Source organism: Gorilla gorilla, chromosome 15, assembly GCF_029281585.2.
Source record: "Gorilla gorilla gorilla isolate KB3781 chromosome 15, NHGRI_mGorGor1-v2.1_pri, whole genome shotgun sequence".
NCBI lineage: Eukaryota > Metazoa > Chordata > Mammalia > Primates > Hominidae > Gorilla > Gorilla gorilla.
Window position 1 is genome coordinate 124,523,320 of NC_073239.2, and position 23,408 is coordinate 124,546,727.

General features: G+C 54.5%; 1 long non-coding RNA gene across 4 annotated transcripts in view; it reads left to right on the forward strand.

The window, feature by feature from the left end:
- Positions 1 to 23,408, forward strand: part of LOC134757165 (uncharacterized) — a 76,709-nt gene that overhangs the window by 37,519 nt on the left and 15,782 nt on the right. For 2 of the 4 annotated variants that reach the window (XR_010130851.1, XR_010130850.1), the window contains 2 exons: positions 7,894 to 7,951; positions 18,430 to 18,662. This is a non-coding gene — a long non-coding RNA (uncharacterized lncRNA). Of the gene's footprint in view, positions 1 to 7,334; positions 7,952 to 8,044; positions 8,278 to 9,055; positions 9,251 to 11,312; positions 11,371 to 11,491; positions 12,250 to 18,429; positions 18,663 to 23,408 lie in introns of those variants that run through there. The other 2 variants (XR_010130854.1, XR_010130849.1) reach the window with 2 other exon arrangements.

Here is a 23,408-nt window from a genome sequence, read left to right on the forward strand (position 1 = left end):
TGTTTTAGGGTCTGGGCCAGGGCCCAGGGTTAGGGTTGTTTTAGGGTCAGGGCCAGGGACCAGGGTTAGGCTTGTTTTAGAGTCAGGTCCAGGGCCCAGGGTTAGGGTTGTTTTAGGGTCAGGGCCAGGGCCCAGGGTTAGGTTTGTTTTAGGGTCAGGGCCAGGGCCCAGGGTTAGGTTTGTTTTAGGGTCAGGGCCTGGGCCCAGGTTTAGGGTTGTTTTAGGTTCTGGGCCAGGGCCCAGAGCTATGGTTATTTTAGGGTCAGGGCCAGGGCCCAGGGTTAGGATTGTTTTAGGGTCAGGGCCAGGGCCCAGGGTTAGGGTTGTTTTACGGTCAGGGCCAGGGCCCAGGGTTAGGCTTGTTTTAGGTTCAGGGCCAGGTCCCAGGGTTAGGCTTGTTTTAGGGTCAGGGCCAGGGCCCAGGGTTAGGCTTGTTTTAGGGTCAGGGCCAGAGCCCAGGGTTAGGGTTGTTTTAGGGTCAGGGCCAGGGACCAGGGTTAGGCTTGTTTTAGGGTCAGGGCCAGGTCCCAGGGTTAGCCTTGTTTTAGGGTCAGGGCCAGGGCCCAGGGTTAGGCTTGTTTTAGGGTCAGGGCCAGGGCCCAGGGATAGGGTTGTTTTAGGGTCAGGGCCAGGGCTCAGGGTTAGGCTTGTTTTAGGGTCAGGGCCAGGGCCCAGGGTTAGGCTTGTTTTAGGGTCAGGGCCAGGGCCCAGGGTTAGGGTTGTTTTAGGGTCAGGACCTGGGCCCAGGGTTAGGCTTGTTTTAGTACCAGGGCCCAGGGTTAGGGTTGTTTTAGTGTCAGGGCCAGGGCCCAGGGTTAGGGTTGTTTTAGGTCAGGGCCAGGGCCCAGGGTTAGGGTTGTTTTAGGTCAGGGCCAGGTCCCAGGGTTAGGCTTGTTTTAGGGTCAGGGCCAGGGCCCAGGGTTAGGCTTGTTTTAGGGTCAGGGCCAGGGACCCAGGGTTAGGGATGTTTTACGGTGAGGGCCAGGGCCCAGGGTTAGGGTTGTTTCAGGGTCAGGGTCAGGGTCCAGTTTTAGGGTTGTTTTAGGGTCAGGGCCAGGGCCCAGGGTTAGGGTTGTTTTACGGTCAGGGCCAGGGCTCAGGGTTAGTGTTGTTTTAGGGTCATGTCCAGGGCCCACGGTTAGGGTTGTTTTAGGGTCAGGTCCAGGGCCCAGGATTAGGGTTGTTTTAGGGTCATGTCCAGGGCCCACGGTTAGGGTTGTTTTAGGGTCAGGGCCAGGGTCCCGTGTAAGGGTTGTTTCAGTGTCAGGGCCAGGTCCCAGGGTTAGGGTTGTTTTAGGGTCAGGGCCAGGGCCCAGGGTTATGGTTATTTTAGGGTCAGTGCCCAGGGTTAAGGTTGTTTTAGGGTCAGGGCCCAGGGTTAGGGTTGTTTTAGGGTGAGTGCCCATGGTTGGCTTTATTTTAGGGTCAGGGCCAGGGCCTAGGGTTAGGTTTGTTTTAGGGTCTGGGCCAGGGCCCAGGGTTAGGGTTGTTTTAAGGTCAGGGCCAGGGCCCAGGGTTAGGCTTGTTTTAGAGTCAGGGCCAGGGCCCAGGGTTAGGGTTGTTTTAGTGTCAGGGCCAGGGCCCATGGTTAGGTTTGTTTTAGGGTCAGGGCCAGGGCCCAGGGTTAGGTTTGTTTTAGGGTCAGGGCCTGGGCCCAGGGTTAGGGTTGTTTTAGGTTCTGGGCCAGGGCCCAGAGCTATGGTTATTTTAGTGTCAGGGCCAGGGCCCAGGGTTAGGATTGTTTTAGTGTCAGGGCCAGGGCCCAGGGTTAGGGTTGTTTTAGGGTCAGGGCCAGGGCCCAGCGTTAGGGTTGTTTTAGGGTCAGCGCCAGGGCCCAGGGTTAGGGTTGTTTTAGGGTCAGGACCTGGGCCCAGGGTTAGGCTTCTTTTAGTGCCAGGGCCCAGGGTTCGGGTTGTTTTAGAGTCAGGTCCTGGGCCTAGGGTTAGGGTTGTTTTTGTGCCAGGGCCCAGGGTTAGGGTTGTTTCAGGGTCAGGGCCAGGGCCCAGGGTTAGGGTTGTTTTAGGTCATGGCCAGGGCCCAGGGATAGGGTTGTTTTTGGGTCAGGGCCAGGGCCCAGGGTTAGGGTTGTTTTAGGGTCAGGGCCAGGGCCCAGGGTTAGGCTTGTTTTAGGGTCAGGTCTTGGGCCCACGGTTTGGCTTGTTTTAGGGTCAGGGCCAGGGCCAGGGCCCAGGATTAGGCTTTTTTTAGGGTCAAGGACAGGGCCCAGGTTTAGGGTTGTTTTAGGGTCAGGGCCAGGGCCCAGGGTTAGGCTTGTTTTAGGGTCAGAGCCAGGGCCCAGGGTTAGGGTTGTTTTAGGGTCAGGGCCAGTGCCCAGGGTTAGTGTTGTTTTAGGGTCAGGGCCATGGCCCAGGGTTAGTGTTGTTTTAGGGTCAGGGCCAGGGCCCAGGGTTAGGGTTGTTTTAGGGTCAGGACATGGGCCCAGGTTTAGGCTTGTTTTAGTGCCAGGGCCCAGGGTTAGGGTTGTTTTAGGGTCAGGGCCAGGGCCCAGGGTCAGGGTTGTTTTAGGTCAGGGCCAGGGCCCAGCATTAGGGTTGTTTTAGTGTCTGGGCCAGGGCCCAGGTTTAGGGGTGTTTTAGGGTCAGGGCCAGGGCCCAGGATTAGGCTTGTTTTAGGGTCAGGGCCAGGGCCCAGGGATAGGGTTGTTTTAGGGTCAGGTCCAGGGCCCAGGGTTAGGGTTGTTTTAGGGTCAGGGCCAGGGCCCAGGGATAGGGTTGTTTTAGGGTCAGGGTCAGGGCCCAGGTTTAGGGTTGTTTTAGGGTCAGGGCCAGGGCCCAGTGTTAGGGTTGTTTTACGGTCAGGGCCAGGGCTCAGGGTTAGGGTTGTTTTAGGGTCATGTCCAGGGCCCAGGGTTATGGTTGTTTTAGGGTGAGGGCCAGGGCCCAGGGTTAGGCTTGTTTTAGGGTCAGGGCCAGGTCCCAGGGTTAGGGTTGTTTTAGGTTCAGTGCCAGGGTTCAGGGTAAGGGTTGTTTCAGTGTCAGGGCCAGGGCCCAGGGTTAGGGTTGTTTTAGGTTCAGGGCCAGGGCCCAGGGTTATGGTTATTTTAGGGTCAGTGCCCAGGGTTACAGTTGTTTTAGGGTCAGTGCCCAAGATTAGGGTTGCTTTATGGTCAGGTCCAGGGCCCAGGGTTAGGCTTGTTTTAGGGTCACGGCCAGGGCCCAGGTTTAGGCTTGTTTTAGGGTCAGGGCCATGGCCCAGGTTTATGGTTGTTTTAGTGTCATGGCCAGGGCCCAGGGTTAGGCTTGTTTTAGTGCCAGGTCCCAGGGTTAGGGTTGTTTTAGGGTCAGGGCCAGGGCCCAGGTTTAGGCTTGTTTCAGGTTCAGGTCCGGGGCCAGGGTTAGGGTTGTTTTAGGGTGACGGCCGGGGCCCAGTGTTAGGGTTGTTTTAGGGTCAGGTCCGGGGCCCAGGGTTAGGGTTGTTTTAGGGTCAGGGCCAGGGCCCAGGGTTATGGTTATTTTAGGGTCAGAGCCCAGGGTTAAGGTTGTTTTAGGGTCAGGGCCCAGGGTTAGGGTTGTTTTAGGGTGAGTGCCAATGGTTGACTTTTTTTTAGGGTCAGGGCCAGGGCCTAGGGTTAGGTTTGTTTTAGGGTCTGGGCCAGGGCCCAGGGTTAGGGTTGTTTTAGGGTCAGGGCCAGGGACCAGGGTTAGGCTTGTTTTAGAGTCAGGGCCAGGGCCCAGGGTTAGGGTTGTTTTAGGGTCAGGGCCAGGGCCCAGGGTTAGGTTTGTTTTAGGGTCAGGGCCAGGGCCCAGGGTTAGGTTTGTTTTAGGGTCAGGGCCTGGGCCCAGGGTTAGGGTTGTTTTAGGTTCTGGGCCAGGGCCCAGAGCTATGGTTATTTTAGGGTCAGGGCCAGGGCCCAGGGTTAGGATTGTTTTAGGGTCAGGGCCAGGGCCCAGGGTTAGGGTTGTTTTAGGGTCAGGGCCAGGGCCCAGCGTTAGGGTTGTTTTAGGGTGAGGGCCAGGGCCCAGGGTTAGGGTTGTTTTAGGGTCAGGGCCAGGGCCCAGGGTTAGGCTTGTTTTAGGTTCAGGGCCAGGTCCCAGGGTTAGGCTTGTTTTAGGGTCAGGGCAAGGGCCCAGGGATAGGGTTGTTTTAGGGTCAGGGCCAGGGCCCAGCGTTAGGGTTGTTTTAGGGTGAGGGCCAGGGCCCAGGGTTAGGGTTGTTTTAGGGTCAGGGCCAGGGCCCAGGGTTAGGCTTGTTTTAGGTTCAGGGCCAGGTCCCAGGTTTAGGCTTGTTTTAGGGTCAGGGCCAGGGCCCAGGGTTAGGCTTGTTTTAGGGTCAGGGCCAGAGCCCAGGGTTAGGGTTGTTTTAGGGTCAGGGCCAGGGACCAGGGTTAGGCTTGTTTTAGGGTCAGGGCCAGGTCCCAGGGTTAGCCTTGTTTTAGGGTCAGGGCCAGGGCCCAGGGTTAGGCTTGTTTTAGGGTCAGGGCCAGGGCCCAGGGATAGGGTTGTTTTAGGGTCAGGGCCAGGGCTCAGGGTTAGGCTTGTTTTAGGGTCAGGGCCAGGGCCCAGGGTTAGGCTTGTTTTAGGGTCAGGGCCAGGGCCCAGGGTTAGGGTTGTTTTAGGGTCAGGACCTGGGCCCAGGGTTAGGCTTGTTTTAGTACCAGGGCCCAGGGTTAGGGTTGTTTTAGTGTCATGGCCAGGGCCCAGGGTTAGGGTTGTTTTAGGTCAGGGCCAGGGCCCAGGGTTAGGGTTGTTTTAGGTCAGGGCCAGGTCCCAGGGTTAGGCTTGTTTTAGGGTCAGGGCCAGGGCCCAGGGTTAGGCTTGTTTTAGGGTCAGGGCCAGGGACCCAGGGTTAGGGATGTTTTACGGTGAGGGCCAGGGCCCAGGGTTAGGGTTGTTTCAGGGTCAGGGTCAGGGTCCAGTTTTAGGGTTGTTTTAGGGTCAGGGCCAGGGCCCAGGGTTAGGGTTGTTTTACGGTCAGGGCCAGGGCTCAGGGTTAGGGTTGTTTTAGGGTCATGTCCAGGGCCCACGGTTAGGGTTGTTTTAGGGTCAGGTCCAGGGCCCAGGATTAGGGTTGTTTTAGGGTCATGTCCAGGGCCCACGGTTAGGGTTGTTTTAGGGTCAGGGCCAGGGTCCCGTGTAAGGGTTGTTTCAGTGTCAGGGCCAGGTCCCAGGGTTAGGGTTGTTTTAGGGTCAGGGCCAGGGCCCAGGGTTATGGTTATTTTAGGGTCAGTGCCCAGGGTTAAGGTTGTTTTAGGGTCAGGGCCCAGGGTTAGGGTTGTTTTAGGGTGAGTGCCCATGGTTGGCTTTATTTTAGGGTCAGGGCCAGGGCCTAGGGTTAGGTTTGTTTTAGGGTCTGGGCCAGGGCCCAGGGTTAGGGTTGTTTTAAGGTCAGGGCCAGGGCCCAGGGTTAGGCTTGTTTTAGAGTCAGGGCCAGGGCCCAGGGTTAGGGTTGTTTTAGTGTCAGGGCCAGGGCCCATGGTTAGGTTTGTTTTAGGGTCAGGGCCAGGGCCCAGGGTTAGGTTTGTTTTAGGGTCAGGGCCTGGGCCCAGGGTTAGGGTTGTTTTAGGTTCTGGGCCAGGGCCCAGAGCTATGGTTATTTTAGTGTCAGGGCCAGGGCCCAGGGTTAGGATTGTTTTAGTGTCAGGGCCAGGGCCCAGGGTTAGGGTTGTTTTAGGGTCAGGGCCAGGGCCCAGCGTTAGGGTTGTTTTAGGGTCAGCGCCAGGGCCCAGGGTTAGGGTTGTTTTAGGGTCAGGACCTGGGCCCAGGGTTAGGCTTCTTTTAGTGCCAGGGCCCAGGGTTCGGGTTGTTTTAGAGTCAGGTCCTGGGCCTAGGGTTAGGGTTGTTTTTGTGCCAGGGCCCAGGGTTAGGGTTGTTTCAGGGTCAGGGCCAGGGCCCAGGGTTAGGGTTGTTTTAGGTCATGGCCAGGGCCCTGGGATAGGGTTGTTTTTGGGTCAGGGCCAGGGCCCAGGGTTAGGGTTGTTTTAGGGTCAGGGCCAGGGCCCAGGGTTAGGCTTGTTTTAGGGTCAGGTCTTGGGCCCACGGTTTGGCTTGTTTTAGGGTCAGGGCCAGGGCCCAGGATTAGCCTTTTTTTAGGGTCAAGGACAGGGCCCAGGTTTAGGGTTGTTTTAGGGTCAGGGCCAGGGCCCAGGGTTAGGCTTGTTTTAGGGTCAGAGCCAGGGCCCAGGGTTAGGGTTGTTTTAGGGTCAGGGCCAGTGCCCAGGGTTAGTGTTGTTTTAGGGTCAGGGCCATGGCCCAGGGTTAGTGTTGTTTTAGGGTCAGGGCCAGGGCCCAGGGTTAGGGTTGTTTTAGGGTCAGGACATGGGCCCAGGTTTAGGCTTGTTTTAGTGCCAGGGACCAGGGTTAGGGTTGTTTTAGGGTCAGGGCCAGGGCCCAGGGTCAGGGTTGTTTTAGGTCAGGGCCAGGGCCCAGCATTAGGGTTGTTTTAGTGTCAGGGCCAGGGCCCAGGTTTAGGGGTGTTTTAGGGTCAGGGCCAGGGCCCAGGATTAGGCTTGTTTTAGGGTCAGGGCCAGGGCCCAGGGATAGGGTTGTTTTAGGGTCAGGTCCAGGGCCCAGGGTTAGGGTTGTTTTAGGGTCAGGGCCAGGGCCCAGGGATAGGGTTGTTTTAGGGTCAGGGTCAGGGCCCAGGTTTAGGGTTGTTTTAGGGTCAGGGCCAGGGCCCAGTGTTAGGGTTGTTTTACGGTCAGGGCCAGGGCTCAGGGTTAGGGTTGTTTTAGGGTCATGTCCAGGGCCCAGGGTTATGGTTGTTTTAGGGTGAGGGCCAGGGCCCAGGGTTAGGCTTGTTTTAGGGTCAGGGCCAGGTCCCAGGGTTAGGGTTGTTTTAGGTTCAGTGCCAGGGTTCAGGGTAAGGGTTGTTTCAGTGTCAGGGCCAGGGCCCAGGGTTAGGGTTGTTTTAGGTTCAGGGCCAGGGCCCAGGGTTATGGTTATTTTAGGGTCAGTGCCCAGGGTTACAGTTGTTTTAGGGTCAGTGCCCAAGATTAGGGTTGCTTTATGGTCAGGTCCAGGGCCCAGGGTTAGGCTTGTTTTAGGGTCACGGCCAGGGCCCAGGTTTAGGCTTGTTTTAGGGTCAGGGCCATGGCCCAGGTTTATGGTTGTTTTAGTGTCATGGCCAGGGCCCAGGGTTAGGCTTGTTTTAGTGCCAGGGCCCAGGGTTAGGGTTGTTTTAGGGTCAGGGCCAGGGCCCAGGTTTAGGCTTGTTTCAGGTTCAGGTCCGGGGCCAGGGTTAGGGTTGTTTTAGGGTGACGGCCGGGGCCCAGTGTTAGGGTTGTTTTAGGGTCAGGTCCGGGGCCCAGGATTAGGGTTGCTTTAGGGTCAGGGCCGGGGCCCAGGTTTAGGGTTGTTTAAGGTCAGGGCCGGGACCCAGGTTTGGGGTTTTAGGCTCAGGACCAGGGCCTAGTGTTAGGGTATTAGTGTCAGGGCCCAGGGTTAGGGTTTTAGGGTCAGGGCCCAGGGTTAGGGTTTTAGTGTCAGGGCCCAGGTTTAGGGTGATTTCCAGGAAGTGACCTCACAATGACTCAAGCTACCACTTACTGTTGATTGTGACGAAATGCCAGCTGAGGCACATGCCTTGGGAGCTAAGTGGTTGCTGCCCTTGACTACTGTGAAGACTGGTGTGGGAAGGGTCGCTTTAATGCACTTGAGCTGGGGTCCCCAACCCCTGAGCCATGGAGCCGTAAGGAGCCACACAGCAGGTGAGTGGTGTCGAGTGAGGGAGTGAGGGAAGCTTCGTCTGTATTTACAGCCTCTCCCCTTTGCTCACATTCCCGCTTGAGCTCCACCTTCTCAGATGAGCAGCAGCATTAGATTCTCATAGGAGAACGCACCCTGTTGTGAACCGTGCATGTGAGGGATCTAGGTTGCGCTGTTCTTATGAGAATCTAATACCTATTGATCTGTCACTTTCTCCCATCACGCTCAGGTGGGACCATCCAGTTTCAGGAAAACAAGCTTAACATGCCCACTGATTCTACATTATGGTGAGTTCTATAATTATTTTATTATATATTCCAGTGTAATAATGGAAATGAAGTGCCTAATCAACGTAAATGTGCTTAAATCTTTTGGCCCAGCTCCTACCTCCCGGCAGCCTTGCCAGGCCCAGAACTCTCTCCAGTCAGCCTCTACAGACCAAGCTCATGACTCACAATGGCCTATTTAGGCCCATACCCTACCTCACGGCAGTTTCCGCAGATGAGCCTACTGCCTCACAACAGCCTCCACAGGCACAGCTCCATCGTTACAATGGCCTCTTTAGACCCAGCTCCTGCCTCCCAGCCTTCTCTCCAGGCCCTGAACTTTCTCCGTAAGTTGAGGTAGCTGGGACTGTAGGTATACATGACGATACTTGGCTAATTTTTAAATTGTTTTGCAGACATGGGGTCTCACTTTGTTGGCCAGGCTGCTGTCAAACTAATGGCCTCAAGTGACCCTTCCACCCCTGCCTCCCATCCTCGAGGTATGTGCCACAACTAGGAGCACTTGTTCAATTTTCTAAAGAAAAAATTTCTAAAGTAAGGCTGTGGGATGATGGCAGGAAGATAAAAGAAAAACAGAAGAATAAGTTAAAATGACTTATTCACACATATTCTTTTGACAGCAAGAAGAACTGTTAGTATATACATTCCTTACAAACAAACAAATGGCAGATAAACAATGTTGTATAGGAACTTCAACACACACTGTACAATATTCCCACTTTGCTGACATAAGTTATGGAAATTTCGTGGTTTCCTTGAGTGTCGCTACCAGTATTTTGCTTCTCTGATGATTTTTATCAACTTCCTCATCTGTTAACTTCTCTCCAAAGTATGTCATGTCACGACATGCTGCCGCTGCACGAACACGGCCAGTGTCTTCCTATTAAACATGTAGAATGCTTTCCTAATTTCTCTTTTTACTCTCTGTCTTTGTGTTCTGCATTTTCCTTACTTTTATTGTCAGAAACTCCAGAAAGTCAATCGTACTAATTTATCATGATTTGCTTTATTAATTTATACTTTGCTTATATGGAATTTTGCCCAACAGACCTCATTACAATTTCTAACCTGTTTTATTTTGTTTTTTTTTTTTTTCTGAGACAGGGTCTCCCTCTGTTGTCCGAGGCTGGAGGGTAGTAGTGCTATCGCAGCTGACTGCAGCCTCAACCTTCCAGGCTGAAGCGATCCTCCCATCTCAACCTCCCACGTGGCTGAGACTACAGGTGCTTGCCACTACGCCCAACTAATATTTGGTATTTTCGTACACGTGGATTCCAGAGGGGTGACAGCGAAACGTGAGTAAGCATGGATTTTGGTATATGCAGAGATGGGCGGCTGTAACTAATTCTGTATACTGAGGGACGGCAACTGTATATGTTTTTACAATTACGCTGTAGGATACATACTGTTGCATAGCCTTGAAAATAATAATTTTTAATGGAGTGGAAGAATAATAATAATACTGCTAAAAGTAGCAGCTGGCCAGGTGTGGTGGCTCACACTGGTAATCGCAACACTTTGGGAGGCTGAGGCAGGAGGATGGCTTGAGGCCAAGAGTTTGCGATAGGCCTTGGAAACAAAGGGGGAGTCACCATCCCTACAGAAAAATACATGAATTAGCCTAGTGTGGTGGCACGTTCCTGTAGTCCCAGCTACTTGGGAGGCTGAGGTGGGAGGATCACTCAAGCCCAGGGAGGCTGAGACTGCAGTGAGTCATGATCAGGCCTCTGCACTCCAGCCTGGGTGACAGAGTGAGACCCTGTCTCAAAACAACAAAAAAGTAGCAGCTAACATCAACTGACCTTTTATACCAGGTGCCTATTGATACCATAGTTTAATTTCTTAGAACTGTTTCTTATTTCACTTACCAACTCTGTCTTCAGTTACTCCCAGATTTTTACTGTGTGGGTACAGATGACCTTTTGTTTAGATTGAATTGTCTCCCCAGAAGTAAGATTACTGTGAGTCATGGTGAATGGACATTCTCATTACCCTTGATGTAAATTGACAGGGTTTTGGGTGCCTCCCAGCTATAATCTTAGCACTTTGGGAGGCTAAGAGAGGAGGATTGCTTGAGGCCAAGAGTTGGAGGAGGCAGTATGGCAGTATGGTGAGACCCTGTCTCCATTATTTTAAAAAATTGACAAGCTTTACCCAGGAAGGCTTATACACAATTTAAACACCCCTCATAGTATAAGAAAGTGCCCATTTCACTGCACCTTTGCCAGCACAGGGTATTATAATTTAGTAAGTCATTTTTTGTTTGATTATTTTAAATAGATAAAAGACCTCATATTACTTTACTTGTCACATTTCAACATCTTTCCTTAGCTTATTAGCTCTACCTCTTTTCTGTCTGTAAATGGTTGTTGTTGTTTTGTTCTTTGAGACAGGGTCTTGCTCTGTCACCAGGCTAGACTGTAGTGGCATAATCATGCCTCGCTGCAGCCTTGACCTCCCAGGCTCAAACTTCAGCATTCCGAGTAGCTGGGACTACAAGTGTGCACCACCACTCCCAGCTAACTTTTTTCTTCTTTTGGATAGAGACAGGTTCTCACTGTGTTGTCCAGACCGGTCTCTAGCTCCTGGCCTTAAGCAATCCTCCTGCATTAGCTTCTCAAATTGCTGGAATTTCAGGCATGAGCCACCATGCCTGGCCTGGGCTAGTCCTGTATTCTCTAGAGTTCTCTTTACTTTGTGCTAGCCAATCTCTCATTATGCTGTTCACCTGTTATAATGAATAATTCTCCGTATTAAATTTTACCACTTTAAACTTTTGAGTGGTTTATGCTTCCTGATTGGACTCTGACTAATACGTTAGGAAGGGTCCCAGGAGATAAACCCACACAGATGGGATTTGGGCATAGGTTTGGTTTCCCAGGGGGCAGTGCTGAGCTCTTTGCCAGTGGGAAATGGGATGCTGGTGATTTCCAGGAAGTGACCTCACAGTGACTCAAGCTACCACTTACTGTTGATTGTGACGAAATGCCAGCTGAGGCACATGCCTTGGGAGCTAAGTGGTTGCTGCCCTTGACCACTATGAAGACTGGTGTGGGAAGGGTCGCTTTGGATGCACTTGAGCAGGGGTCCCCAACCCCTGAGCCATGGAGCCGTAGGGAGCCACACAGCAGGAGGTGAGTGGTGTCGAGTGAGGGAGTGAGGGAAGCTTCGTCTGTATTTACAGCCACTCCCCTTTGCTCACATTCCCGCTTGAGCTCCACCTTCTCAGATGAGCAGCAGCATTAGATTGTCATAGGAGAACGCACCCTGTTGTGAACCATGCATGTGAGGGATCTAGGTTGCGCTGTGCTTATGAGTATCTAATACCTATTGATCTGTCACTTTCTCCCATCACGCTCAGGTGGGACCATCCAGTTTCAGGAAAACAAGCTTAACACGCCCACTGATTCTACATTATGGTGAGTTGTATAATCATTTTATTATATATTGGATATATAATACGTATATATATTTATATATATGTAATAATGGAAATAAAGTGCCTAATAAATGTAAATGTGCTTAAATCTTTTTAAGCAGATTCTTCAGGCCCAGCATCTGCCTCACTGTGGACTCCCCAAGCCAAGCTCCCAACCTTTCAGCAGCTTCTACACACCCAGCTCCCGCCTGCCAGTGGCCTCTTCAGGCCCATGGGGCTCATTCCTCACAACAGCCTTTCCAGTCCCAGTTTTTCCCTTCCGGCGGCCTCTCCGGGCTGAGAACCTCCTCAAGTCGGCCTCTCCAGACTCACTTGCACCCTCCAGGCGTCCTCTCCGGGCCAAGCTCCTCTTCCTGGCTGCGTCTCCAGGCCTGACTCCTGCCTCTCAACAACCTCTTTGGACTCAGTGCCTACCCATCTCCTGGCGTCCTTGGTCGGCCCACAGCTTCCTCAAGCCAAGCTCCCCAGGCCCAGGTCAGGCCTCACGGTGCCCCCTCCACGATGAGCTCCTGCCCTCCAATGGCACCTGCAGGCCCCAAATGGTCTCCGGTCGGTGGGCTCCTCCACGCCAAGCTTGGGCCTCCCGGTGACCTCTGCAGGCCCAAGTTGTCCTGAAGTCGGCATCTCCCAGCCATGCCTCCCAGCAAGTAAGCAAGCTCTTTTGGCTCAACTCCTGCCCAGCTCCCAACCGCCTTTGTAGGTCCCGAACTTTCTCCAGCCAAGTTCTTTGGGCCTCATTCCTGCCGCCCGGTGGCCTGTACGGGCCCAGCAATGGTTGGAGAACGGCCTCTGCAGGTCCCGCTCTTGCCTCCCAGGGGCCTCTCCAGGCCCAGCTCTTGCCCCCACGGCGGCCACCTGGGGCCAAGTCCCTGCCTGCCTCCCAGCAGCCCGCATGCGGCCCAGCTCCTCCCTCACGGTGGCCTGTTGATGCCCATGCCTCTGGTACCCTGCCCAGAGGCATGAGCCCCTGCCACACACTGGCTCCTCCCACGCTGAGAGAGGTCAGCGTGAGCCCTTGCCTCACACCGGCCCCTCCCATCCTGAGAGAGGTCAGCGTGAGCCCCTTGACTCACACTGGCTCCTCCCACGCTGAGAGAGGTCAGCGTGAGCCCTTGCCTCACACCGGCCCCTCCCATGCTGAGAGAGGTCGGCGTGAGCCCTTGACTCACACCGGCCCCTCCCACGGTGAGAGAGGTCAGCGTCAGCCCCTTGCCTCACACCGGCCCCTCCCACGCTGAGAGAGGTCGGCGTGAGCCCTTGCCTCACACCGGCCCCTCCCACGCTGAGAGAGGTCAGCGTCAGCCCCTTGCCTCACACCGGCCCCTCCCACGCTGAGAGAGGTTGGCGTGAGCCCCTTGCCTCACACCGGCCCCTCCCACGCTGAGAGAGGTCGGCGTGAGCCCTTGCCTCACACCGGCCCCTCCCACGCTGAGAGAGGTCAACGTGAGCCCCTTGCCTCACACCGGCCCCTCCCACGCTGAGAGAGGTCGGCGTGAGCCCTTGCCTCACACCGGCCCCTCCCACGCTGAGAGAGGTCAACATGAGCCCCTTGCCTCACACCGGCCCCTCCCACGCTGAGAGAGGTCAACATGAGCCCCTTGCCTCACACCGGCCCCTCCCACGCTGAGAGAGGTCAACATGAGCCCCTTGCCTCACACCGGCCCCTCCCACGCTGAGAGAGGTCGGCATGAGCCCCTTGCCTCACACCGGCCCCTCCCACGCTGAGAGAGGTCAGCCTGAGCCCTTGCCTCACACCGGCCCCTCCCACGCTGAGAGAGGTCAGCGTGAGCCCCTTGCCTCACCCCGGCCCCTCCCATGCTGAGAGAGGTCGGCGTGAGCCCTTGCCTCACACCGGCCCCTCCCATGCTGAGAGAGGTTGGCGTGAGCCCCTTGCCTCACACCGGCCCCTCCCACGCTGAGAGAGGTCGGCGTGAGCCCTTGCCTCACACCGGCCCCTCCCATGCTGAGAGAGGTCGGCGTGAGCCCCTTGCCTCACACCGGCCCCTCCCACGCTGAGAGAGGTCGGCGTGAGCCCTTGCCTCACACCGGCCCCTCTCACGCTGAGAGAGGTCAGCGTGAGCCCCTTGCCTCACACGGGCCCCTCTCACTCTGACAGAGGTCGGCCTGAGCCCTTGTCTCACACCGGCCCCTCCCACGCTGAGAGAGGTCGGCATGAGCCCCTTGCCTCACACGGGCCCCTCTCACTCTGACAGAGGTCAGCCTGAGCCCTTGTCTCACACCAGCCCCTCCCACGCTGAGAGAGGTCAGCATGAGCCCTTGCCTCACACCGGCCCCTCCCACGCTGAGAGAGGTCAGCATGAGCCCCTTGCCTCACCCCGGCCCCTCCCATGCTGAGAGAGGTCGGCGTGAGCCCTTGCCTCACACCGGCCCCTCCCATGCTGAGAGAGGTCGGCGTGAGCCCTTGCCTCACACCGGCCCCTCCCACGCTGAGAGAGGTCGGCGTGAGCCCTTGCCTCACACCGGCCCCTCCCACGCTGAGAGAGGTCAGCGTGAGCCCCTGCCTCAACAGGCCACCGTGAGGGAGGAGCAGGGTCGCACGCGGGCTGCTGTGAGGCAGGCAGCGACTTGGGCCTGGGAGGTCGTGGTGGGGTGAGAGCTGGGCTTGGAGACTCCCCTGGGAGGCAACAGCGGGGCCTACAGACTCTGTTCTCCAGCCGGAGCTGGGACTGTTCAGGTACTGGGAGGTGGGATGTGGGTCTGAAGAGCTTGGTTGCAGAAACTTCGGGGTCTACAAACGCAGGCGGGAGCTGAGCCAAAAAAGCTTGTTTGCTGGGAGGCGGGAGATGCAGCCAGGAGAAACAGCTGTGCCTGCAGAGGCCGCCATGCGGGAGGCGGAGGCCGGGCCTCCTCAAATCGGCCTCTCCAGACCCACTTGCAGCCTCCCGGCATCCTCTCCGGGCCCAGCTCTTCCTCCCAGCTGCGTCTCCAGGCCTGACTCTGGCCTCCCAACAACGTCTTTGGACTCAGCTCCTGCCCAGCTCCCAGCAGGCCCAAGTTGTCGTCAAGTCGGCCTGGAATTGGGCCCGGAAGAGCAGCAAGTCGGCCTCCCCGGGCCCAGCTCCGTCCTCTCGGCGGCCTCTCCAGGTGCAAAACTTCCTCGAGTCAGCCTCTCCAGGCCCAGCTCCTCCTGCCTCCCAGTGGCCTCTTTCAGCCCAGACCAGCTCATGGCTCTTGGCGGCCTTCCCAGGCCCCGCTTTTGACTTTTGGTGGCCTCTTCAGGCCCAGAACTTGACCTCCAGTGGGCCTTTGCAGGCCCGGCCTCCTGCCTCTCGAAGGCCTGCACGGGCCCGGACTCACAGCGGACTCACAGCGGACTCTCCATGCCCAGCTAGCTCTCGCCTCATTGCGGCCTCCCGAGTCCAAAGCTCCTGCCTCTCGGCCGCTTCGGCAGGCCCAGCTCCCGCCTGCCAGTGGCCTCTTTAGGCCCAGCTCATTCCTCACAACGGCCTTCCCAGGCCCCGTTTTTCCCTTCCGGCAGCCTCTTGGCCTCTAATTTGTTTATCTTTTGTGTATAAATCCCAAAATATTGAATTTTGGAATATTTCCACCATTATGTAAATATTTTGGTAGGTGATTTATTTGGGGTGAGTTTCTGCACCAAGCTCGAATTTTTTATTTTATTTTCCTTATTATTTGGTGTTAAACAGGTTTAATGACGGTCATGGCAACTGTTTGGCACAATGAAAAATATCGCCCATGATCAACGTGTTCTGTTCTGGGGAAGGGGGCAAAGGCAGGGTGAATCACTTTCTTAAAAAGTATAGCTCAAGTTGGGAGTGCAGAGGGAATGGGGAGAAAACCCTCCCGCTGCCTGTGTCGAAGTGCAGGAGCCCCCACCCCCATACTCACCTGAGTCCAGCCCCTCTGGGGAAAGAAGGGGTGCATGAACTCCCCCTAGTCCACAGGCACCTCCCTGTGGCCCAAGGCCCTCTTCACACTCCATCTTGTAGCCCCAACAGGAGCTATTTTCCGAAAAGTGAAAAGCTCTGAAGGTCCCACAATTCATGGTATGTACACCTCCCTCACCAGGGGCTGCAAAGTGGCCTGGAGCTCCATACTGAGTAGAAGTCTTTGGGCCAGAGTCAGCATCTGGCTGACAGTCCGGATATCCTGGTTGGAGTGACCCTGGTGCGCCCTGCCAGGGCCTGGTGCCGCTTGCTGAAGATCATGACCGCCACTCATGGGCCACCGATGTGGTCCTTGTCCCATTTGTTGGGGCTGCGTCCATCCTTCTCAGAAGATGAGTCCTGTTCCTTGCGCAGGGCACTGAGGGACTGGGCCTGACATCATCTGAGTGGTAGAGGCAACTGGGTGTCAGGAGACATGATGGAGAGGAAAGCATCATCATGGTCATTCTCTGTCTCACTGTCCAGCAGGGACTCCCCTGAGGGGCCCAGGGCTCCTCCTCCATGGTGGGAGGTGAGCTTTTAACAGGTTCCACCACCCCCAAAGTGTGTAGGGTTGCGGGCCCTGGGCTTTCAGGGCAGGTGGCTCCAGGGGGCCGCCCAGGGTCAACACTCCCTGTGCCACCTGGTGGATGCTCATGAGCAACAGCTGCCAACTTGGCAGGTTGTTTTCTCTGGTTGGAGGCCACTGAGTAACTGGCAGGTTGCTGGGCCTCGTGTGGCTGCAGGGAGGGGTCAGGAAGGGGATGGAGTACCAGGGGAACATGGCCACAGAGTGACCTTCCACATTCCTCCACACGAACATGCTGACGCCACGGGAGGCCTCACTGAATGCAGGCCTGGGGGCCGAGTACTTGGTCCGGGCAGGGAGTTCCTGGCAGGGGCTCACACCTCACCCCCTCCTCAGCCCAGGTGGCTTGGGCCCAGAGAAGTGGGGGTTGGAGAGGAGCAGAAGACCAGGCCTCAAGTTTTGTTTTTTTTGTTTGTTTTTTTGTTTTTGAAATGTAGTTTGACTCTTGTCACCCAGGCTGGAGTGCAGTGGCACGATCTCAGTGGCCTTCATACCTGGCTAATTTTTTGTATTTTTACTGGGGGTGGGGTTTTGCCATGTTGGCCAGGCTGGTCTTGACCTCCCGACCTCAGGTGATCCACCCACCTCAGCCTCCCAAAATGGGATTACGGGCATGAGCCACTGCTCCCAACTTCATTCATTTTTACTTGAAAAACTCCGTTAAGCATTTTTTTAAGGTAGACCTAGTGGTCCTGAATGCCCTCAGCTTTGTTTGTCGAGGAAGCACGTTATTTCTTTTTTCTTTCTGAAGGACAGCTTTGTCAGACATAGTATTAGTTGCTGGCACTTTTTTTCTTTCAGCACTTTGAATGTATTATTCGATTCTGTCCTGACCTGCAAAGTTTCTTTAACTTTTGACTATTTGATTATATTGTGACTTGGTGAGTATCTATTTGGTTTGAAACTCTTCAGGAATCTTTAAGCTTCATGGATTTAGATGTCTAAATCTTTCCCATGATTTAGGCAGTCTTCAGCCATTCTTTAAATAAGCTTTCTTCTCCTTTCTCTACTTTCCTTTTCAAACTCCCATAACCTGACAATGGGTTGCCTAATGGTGTCTTGTTGGCTTTCTTTTCTCTGTCTTTTTTCTTTTTTTTTTTTTTGAGACAGAGTCATGCTCTGTCACCCAGGCTGGAGTGCAATGTGTGGTCTAGGCTCACTAGGGTTAGGGTTAGGGTTTTAGGGTAAGGGCGAAGGGTTAGGGTTTTAGGGTAAGGGCGAAGGGTTAGGGTTTTAGGGTCAGGGCCCAGGGTTAGGGTTTTAGGGTCAGGGCCCAGGGTTAGGGTTTTAGGGTCAGGGCCCAGGGTTAGGGTTTTAGGGTCAGGGCCCAGGGCCCAGGGTTAGGGTTTTAGGGTCAGTGCCTGGGGCCCAGGGTTAGGGCTTCAAGGCCAGGGCCCGGGGCCCAGGGTTAGGGCTTCAAGGCCAGGGCCCGGGGCCCAGGGTTAGGGCTTCAGGGTCAGGGCCCGGGGCCCAGGGTTAGGGCTTCAGGGTCAGGGCCCGAGGCCCAGGGTTAGGGCTTCAGGGTCAGGGCCCGGGGCCCAGGGTTAGGGCTTCAGGGTCAGGGCCCGGGGCCCAGGGTTAGGGCTTCAGGATCAGGGCCGGGGCCCAGGGTTTGGGCTTCAGGGTCAGGGCCCGGGGCCCAGGGTTTGGGCTTCAGGGTCAGGGCCCGGGGCCCAGGGTTAGGGCTTCAGGGTCAGGGCCCGGGGCCCAGGGTTAGGGCTTCAGGGTCAGGGCCCGGGGCCCAGGGTTAGGGCTTCAGGGTCCGGTCCCGGGGCCCAGGGTTAGGGCTTCAGGGTCAGGGCCCGGGGCCCTGGGTTAGGGCTTCAGGGTCCGGGCCCGGGGCCCAGGGTTAGGGCTTCAGGGTCAGGGACCGGGGCCCAGGGTTAGGGTTTTAGGGTCAGGTCCCGGGGCCCAGGGTTAGGGTTTTAGGGTCAGGGCCCGGGGCCCAGGGTTAGGGTGATTTCCAGGAAGTGACCTCACAGTGACTCAAGCTACCACTTACTGTTGATTGTGATGAAATGCCAGCTGAGGCACATGCCTTGGGAGCTAAGTGGTTGCTGCCCTTGACTACTATGAAGACTGGTGTGGGAAGGGTCGCTTTGGATGCACTTGAGCAGGGGTCCCCAACCCCTGAGCCATGGAGCCGTAAGGAGCCACACAGCAGGTGAGTGGTGTCGAGTGAGGGAGTGAGGGAAGCTTCATCTGTATTTACAGCCACTCCCCTTTGCTCACATTCCCGCCTGAGCTCCACCTTCTCAGATGAGCAGCAGCATTAGATTCTCATAGGAGAACGCACCCTGTTGTGAACCGTGCATGTGAGGGATCTAGGTTGCGCTGTGCTTATGAGAATCTAATACCTATTGATCTGTCACTTTCTCCCATCACACTCAGGTGGGACCATCCAGTTTCAGGAAAACAAGCTTAACACGCCCACTGATTCTACATTATGGTGAGTTCTATAATTATTTTATTATATATTCCAGTGTAATAATGGAAATGAAGTGCCTAATCAACGTAAATGTGCTTAAATCTTTTGGCCCAGCTCCTACCTCCCGGCAGCCTCGCCAGGCCCAGAACTCTCTCCAGTCAGCCTCTACAGACCAAGCTCATGACTCACAATGGCCTATTTAGGCCCATACCCTACCTCACGGCAGTCTCCGCAGATGAGCCTACTGCCTCACAACAGCCTCCACAGGCACAGCTCCATCGTTACAATGGCCTCTTTAGACCCAGCTCCTGCCGCCCAGCCTTCTCTCCAGGCCCTGAACTTTCTCCGTAAGTTGAGGTAGCTGGGACTGTAGGTATACATGATGATACTTGGCTAATTTTTAAATTGTTTTGCAGACATGGGGTCTCACTTTGTTGGCCAGGCTGGTGTCAAACTAATGGCCTCAAGTGACCCTTCCACCCCTGCCTCCCATCCTCGAGGTATGTGCCACCACAAGGGGCCCTTGTTCAATTTTCTAAAGAAAAAATTTCTAAAGTAAGGCTGTGGGATGATGGCAGGAAGATAAAAGAAAAACAGAAGAATAAGTTAAAATGACTTATTCACACATATTCTTTTGACAGCAAGAAAAACTGTTAGTATATACATTCCTTACAAACAAACAAACGGCAGATAAACAATGTTGTATTGGAACTTCAACACACACTGTACAATATTTCCACTTTGCTGACATAAGTTATGGAAATTTCGTGGTTTCCTTGAGTGTCGCTAACAGTATTTTGCTCCTCTGACGATTTTTATCAACTTCCTCATCTGTTAACTTCTCTCCAAGGTATGTCATGTCACGACATACTGCCGCTGCACGAACACGGCCAGTGTCTTCCTATTAAACATGTAGAATGCTTTCCTAATTTCTCCTTTTACTCTCTGTCTTTGTGTTCTGCATTTTCCTTACTTTTATTGTCAGAAACTCCAGAAAGTCAATCGTACTAATTTATCACGATTTGCTTTATTTACTTATACTATGCTTATATGGAATTTTGCCCATCAGACCTCATTACAATTTGGGCCAGGGCCCAGGGTTAGGGTTGTTTCAGGGTCAGGGTCAGGGCCAGGGCCCAGGGTTAGGCTTGTTTTAGGGTCAGGGCCGGGGCCCAGGTTTAGGGTTGTTTTAGGGTCAGGGCCGGGGCTCAGGGTTAGGGTTGTTTTAGGGTCAGGGCCGGGGCCCAGGGTTAGGGTTGTTTTAGGGTCAGGGCCGGGGCCCAGGGTTGGGGTTGTTTTAGGGTCAGGGACCGGGCACAGGGTTAGGGTTGTTTTCGGTTCAGGGCCAGGGCCCAGGGTTAGGGTTGTTTTAGGGTCAGGGCCAGGGCCCAGTGTTAGGGTTGTTTTGGGGTCTGGGCCAGGGTCCAGGGTTAGGGTTGTTTTAGGGTCGGGGCCCAGGGTTATGTTTGTTTTTGGGTCGAGGCCCAGGGTTAGTGTTTTTTTCGGATCGGGGCCCAGGGTTAGGGTTGTTTTAGGATCAGGGCCCAGGGTTAGGGTTGTTTTAGGGTCAGGGCCCAGGTTTAGGGTTGTTTTAGGGTCAGGGCCCAGGGTTAGGGTTGTTTTAGGGTCAGGGACCAAGTTTAGGGTTGTTTTGGGGTGAGGGCCCAGGGTTGGGTTTGTTTTAGGGTCAGGGCCAGGGCCCAGGGTTAGGTTTGTTTTAGGGTCAGGGCCAGGGCCCAGGGTTAGGCTTGTTTTAGGGTCAGGGCCACGGCCTAGGGTTAGGGTTGTTTTAGGGTCAGGGCCAAGGCCCAGGGTTAGGGTTGTTTTAGGGTCAGGGCCAGGGCCCAGGGTTAGGCTTGTTTTAGTGTCAGGGCCAGGGCCCAGGGTTAGGCTTGTTTTAGGGTCAGGGACACGGCCCAGAGTTAGGGTTGTTTTAGGGTCAGGGCGCAGGGTTAGGGTTGTTTTAGGGTCAGGGCCCAGGGTTAGGGTTGTTTTAGGAGTCAGGGCCAGGGCCCAGGGTTAGCTTTGTTTTAGGGTCACGGCCACGGCCCAGGGTTAGGGTTGTTTTAGGGTCAGGGCCCAGGGTTAGGGTTGTTTTAGGGTCAGGGCCCAGGGTTAGGGTTGTTTAAGGGTCAGGGCCCAGGGTTAGGGTTGTTTTAGGGTCAGGGCCCGGGGTTATGGTTGTTTTAGGGTCAGGGCCAGGGCCCAGGGTTAGCTTTGTTTTAGGGTCAGGCCCACGGCCTAGGGTTAGGGTTGTTTTAGGGTCAGGGCCAGGGCCCAAAGTTAGGGTTGTTTTAGGTTCAGGGCCCAGGGTTAGGTTTTTAGGCACTGGTGCAGGGTCCAGGGTTAGGGTTTTAGGCTCAGGGCCAGGGCCCAGGTTTAGGGTTGTTTTATGGTCGGGGACAGGGCCCAGGGTTAGGGTTGTTTTAGGGTCATGGCCAGGTCCCAGGATTAGGGTTGTTTTAGGGTCAGGGCCAGGGCCCAGGTTTAGGGTTCTTTTAGGGTCAGGGCCCAGTTTTAGGGTTGTTTTTGGGTCAGTTCCCAGGGTTAGGGTTGTTTTAGTTTCAGGGCGCAGGGTTAGGGTTGTTTTAGGGTCAGGGCCCAGGGTTATGGTTGTTTTATGGTTAGGGCCCAGGGTTAGGGTTTTAGGCTCAGGACCAGGGCCCAGGGTTAGGGTTTTAGGCTCAGGGCCGGGGCCCAGGGTTAAGGTTTTAGGCTCAGGGCCAGGGCCCAGGGTTAGGGTTTTAGGCTCAGAGCCAGGTCCCACGGTTAGGGTTTTAGGGTCAGGGCCAGGGCCCAGGGTTAGGGTTTTAGGCTCAGGGCCAGGGCCCAGGGTTAGGGTTTTAGGCTCAGGACCAGGTCCCAGGGTTAGGGTTTTAGGGTCAGGGCCAGGGCCCATGGTTAGGGTTTTAGGCTCAGGGTCAGGGCCCAGGGTTAGGGTTTTATGATCAGTGTCAGGGCCCAGGGTTAGGGTTTTAGGGTCAGGGCCAGGGCGCTGGGTTAGGGTTTTAGGGTTATGGCCAGTGCCCAGGGTTAGGGTTTTAGGGTCAGGGCTTGGGCCCAGGGTTAGGGTTTTAGGGTCAGGGCCAGGGCCCAGGGTTAGGGTTTTAGGGTCAGGGCCAGGGCCCAGGGTTAGGGTTTTTGGGTCAGGGCCTGGGCCCAGGGTTAGGTTTTTAGGGTCAGGGCCCAGGGTTAGGGTTTTAGGGTCAGGGCCCAGGGTTAGGGTTTTAGGGTCAGGACCCAGGGTTAGGGTTTTAGGGTCAGGGCCCAGGGTTAGGGTGATTTCCAGGAAGTGACCTCACAGTGACTCAAGCTACCACTTACTGTTGATTGTGATGAAATGCCAGCTGAGGCACATGCCTTGGGAGCTAAGTGGTTGCTGCCCTTGACTACTATGAAGACTGGTGTGGGAAGGGTCGCTTTGGATGCACTTGAGCAGGGGTCCCCAACCCCTGAGCCATGGAGCCGTAAGGAGCCACACAGCAGGTGAGTGGTGTCGAGTGAGGGAGTGAGGGAAGCTTCGTCTGTATTTACAGCCACTCCCCTTTGCTCACATTCCCGCCTGAGCTCCACCTTCTCAGATGAGAAGCAGCATTAGATTCTCATAGGAGAACGCACCCTGTTGTGAACCGTGCATGTGAGGGATCTAGGTTGCGCTGTGCTTATGAGAATCTAATACCTATTGATCTGTCACTTTCTCCCATCACGCTCAGGTGGGACCATCCAGTTTCAGGAAAACAAGCTTAACACGCCCACTGATTCTACATTATGGTGAGTTCTATAATTATTTTATTATATATTCCAGTGTAATAATGGAAATGAAGTGCCTAATCAACGTAAATGTGCTTAAATCTTTTGGCCCAGCTCCTACCTCCCGGCAGCCTCGCCAGGCCCAGAACTCTCTCCAGTCAGCCTCTACAGACCAAGCTCATGACTCACAATGGCCTATTTAGGCCCATACCCTACCTCACGGCAGTCTCCGCAGATGAGCCTACTGCCTCACAACAGCCTCCACAGGCACAGCTCCATCGTTACAATGGCCTCTTTAGACCCAGCTCCTGCCTCCCAGCCTTCTCTCCAGGCCCTGAACTTTCTCCGTAAGTTGAGGTAGCTGGGACTGTAGGTATACATGACGATACTTGGCTAATTTTTAAATTGTTTTGCAGACATGGGGTCTCACTTTGTTGGCCAGGCTGCTGTCAAACTAATGGCCTCAAGTGACCCTTCCACCCCTGCCTCCCATCCTCGAGGTATGTGCCACCACTAGGAGCACTTGTTCAATTTTCTAAAGAGAAAATTTCTAAAGTAAGGCTGTGGGATGATGCCAGGAAGATAAAAGAAAAACAGAAGAATAAATTAAAATGACTTATTCACACATATTCTTTTGACAGCAAGAAGAACTTTTAGTATATACATTCCTTACAAACAAAGAAATGGCAGATAAACAATGTTGTATAGGAACTTCAACACACACTGTACAATATTCCCACTTTGCTGACATAAGTTATGGAAATTTCGTGGTTTCCTTGAGTGTCGCTACCAGTATTTTGCTTCTCTGATGATTTTTATCAACTTCCTCATCTGTTAACTTCTCTCCAAGGTATGTCATGTCACGACATACTGCCGCTGCACGAACACGGCCAGTGTCTTCCTATTAAACATGTAGAATGCTTTCCTAATTTCTCTTTTTACTCTCTGTCTTTGTGTTCTGCATTTTCCTTACTTTTATTGTCAGAAACTCCAGAAAGTCAATCGTACTAATTTATCACGATTTGCTTTATTAATTTATACTATGCTTATATGGAATTTTGCCCAACAGACCTCATTACAATTTGGGCCAGGTCCCAGGGTTAGGGTTGTTTTAATGTCAGGGCCCAGAGTTAGGGTTGTTTTAGGGTCAGGGCCCAGGGTTAGGGTTGTTTTAGGGTCAGGGCCCAGGGTTAGGGTTGTTTAAGGGTCAGGGCCCAGGGTTAGGGTTTTAGGGTCAGGGCCCAGGGTTAGTGTTGTTTTAGGGTCAGGGCCCAGGGTTAGGGTTGTTTTAGGGTAAGGGCCCAGTGTTAGGGTTGTTTTAGGGTCAGGGCCCAGGGTTAGGT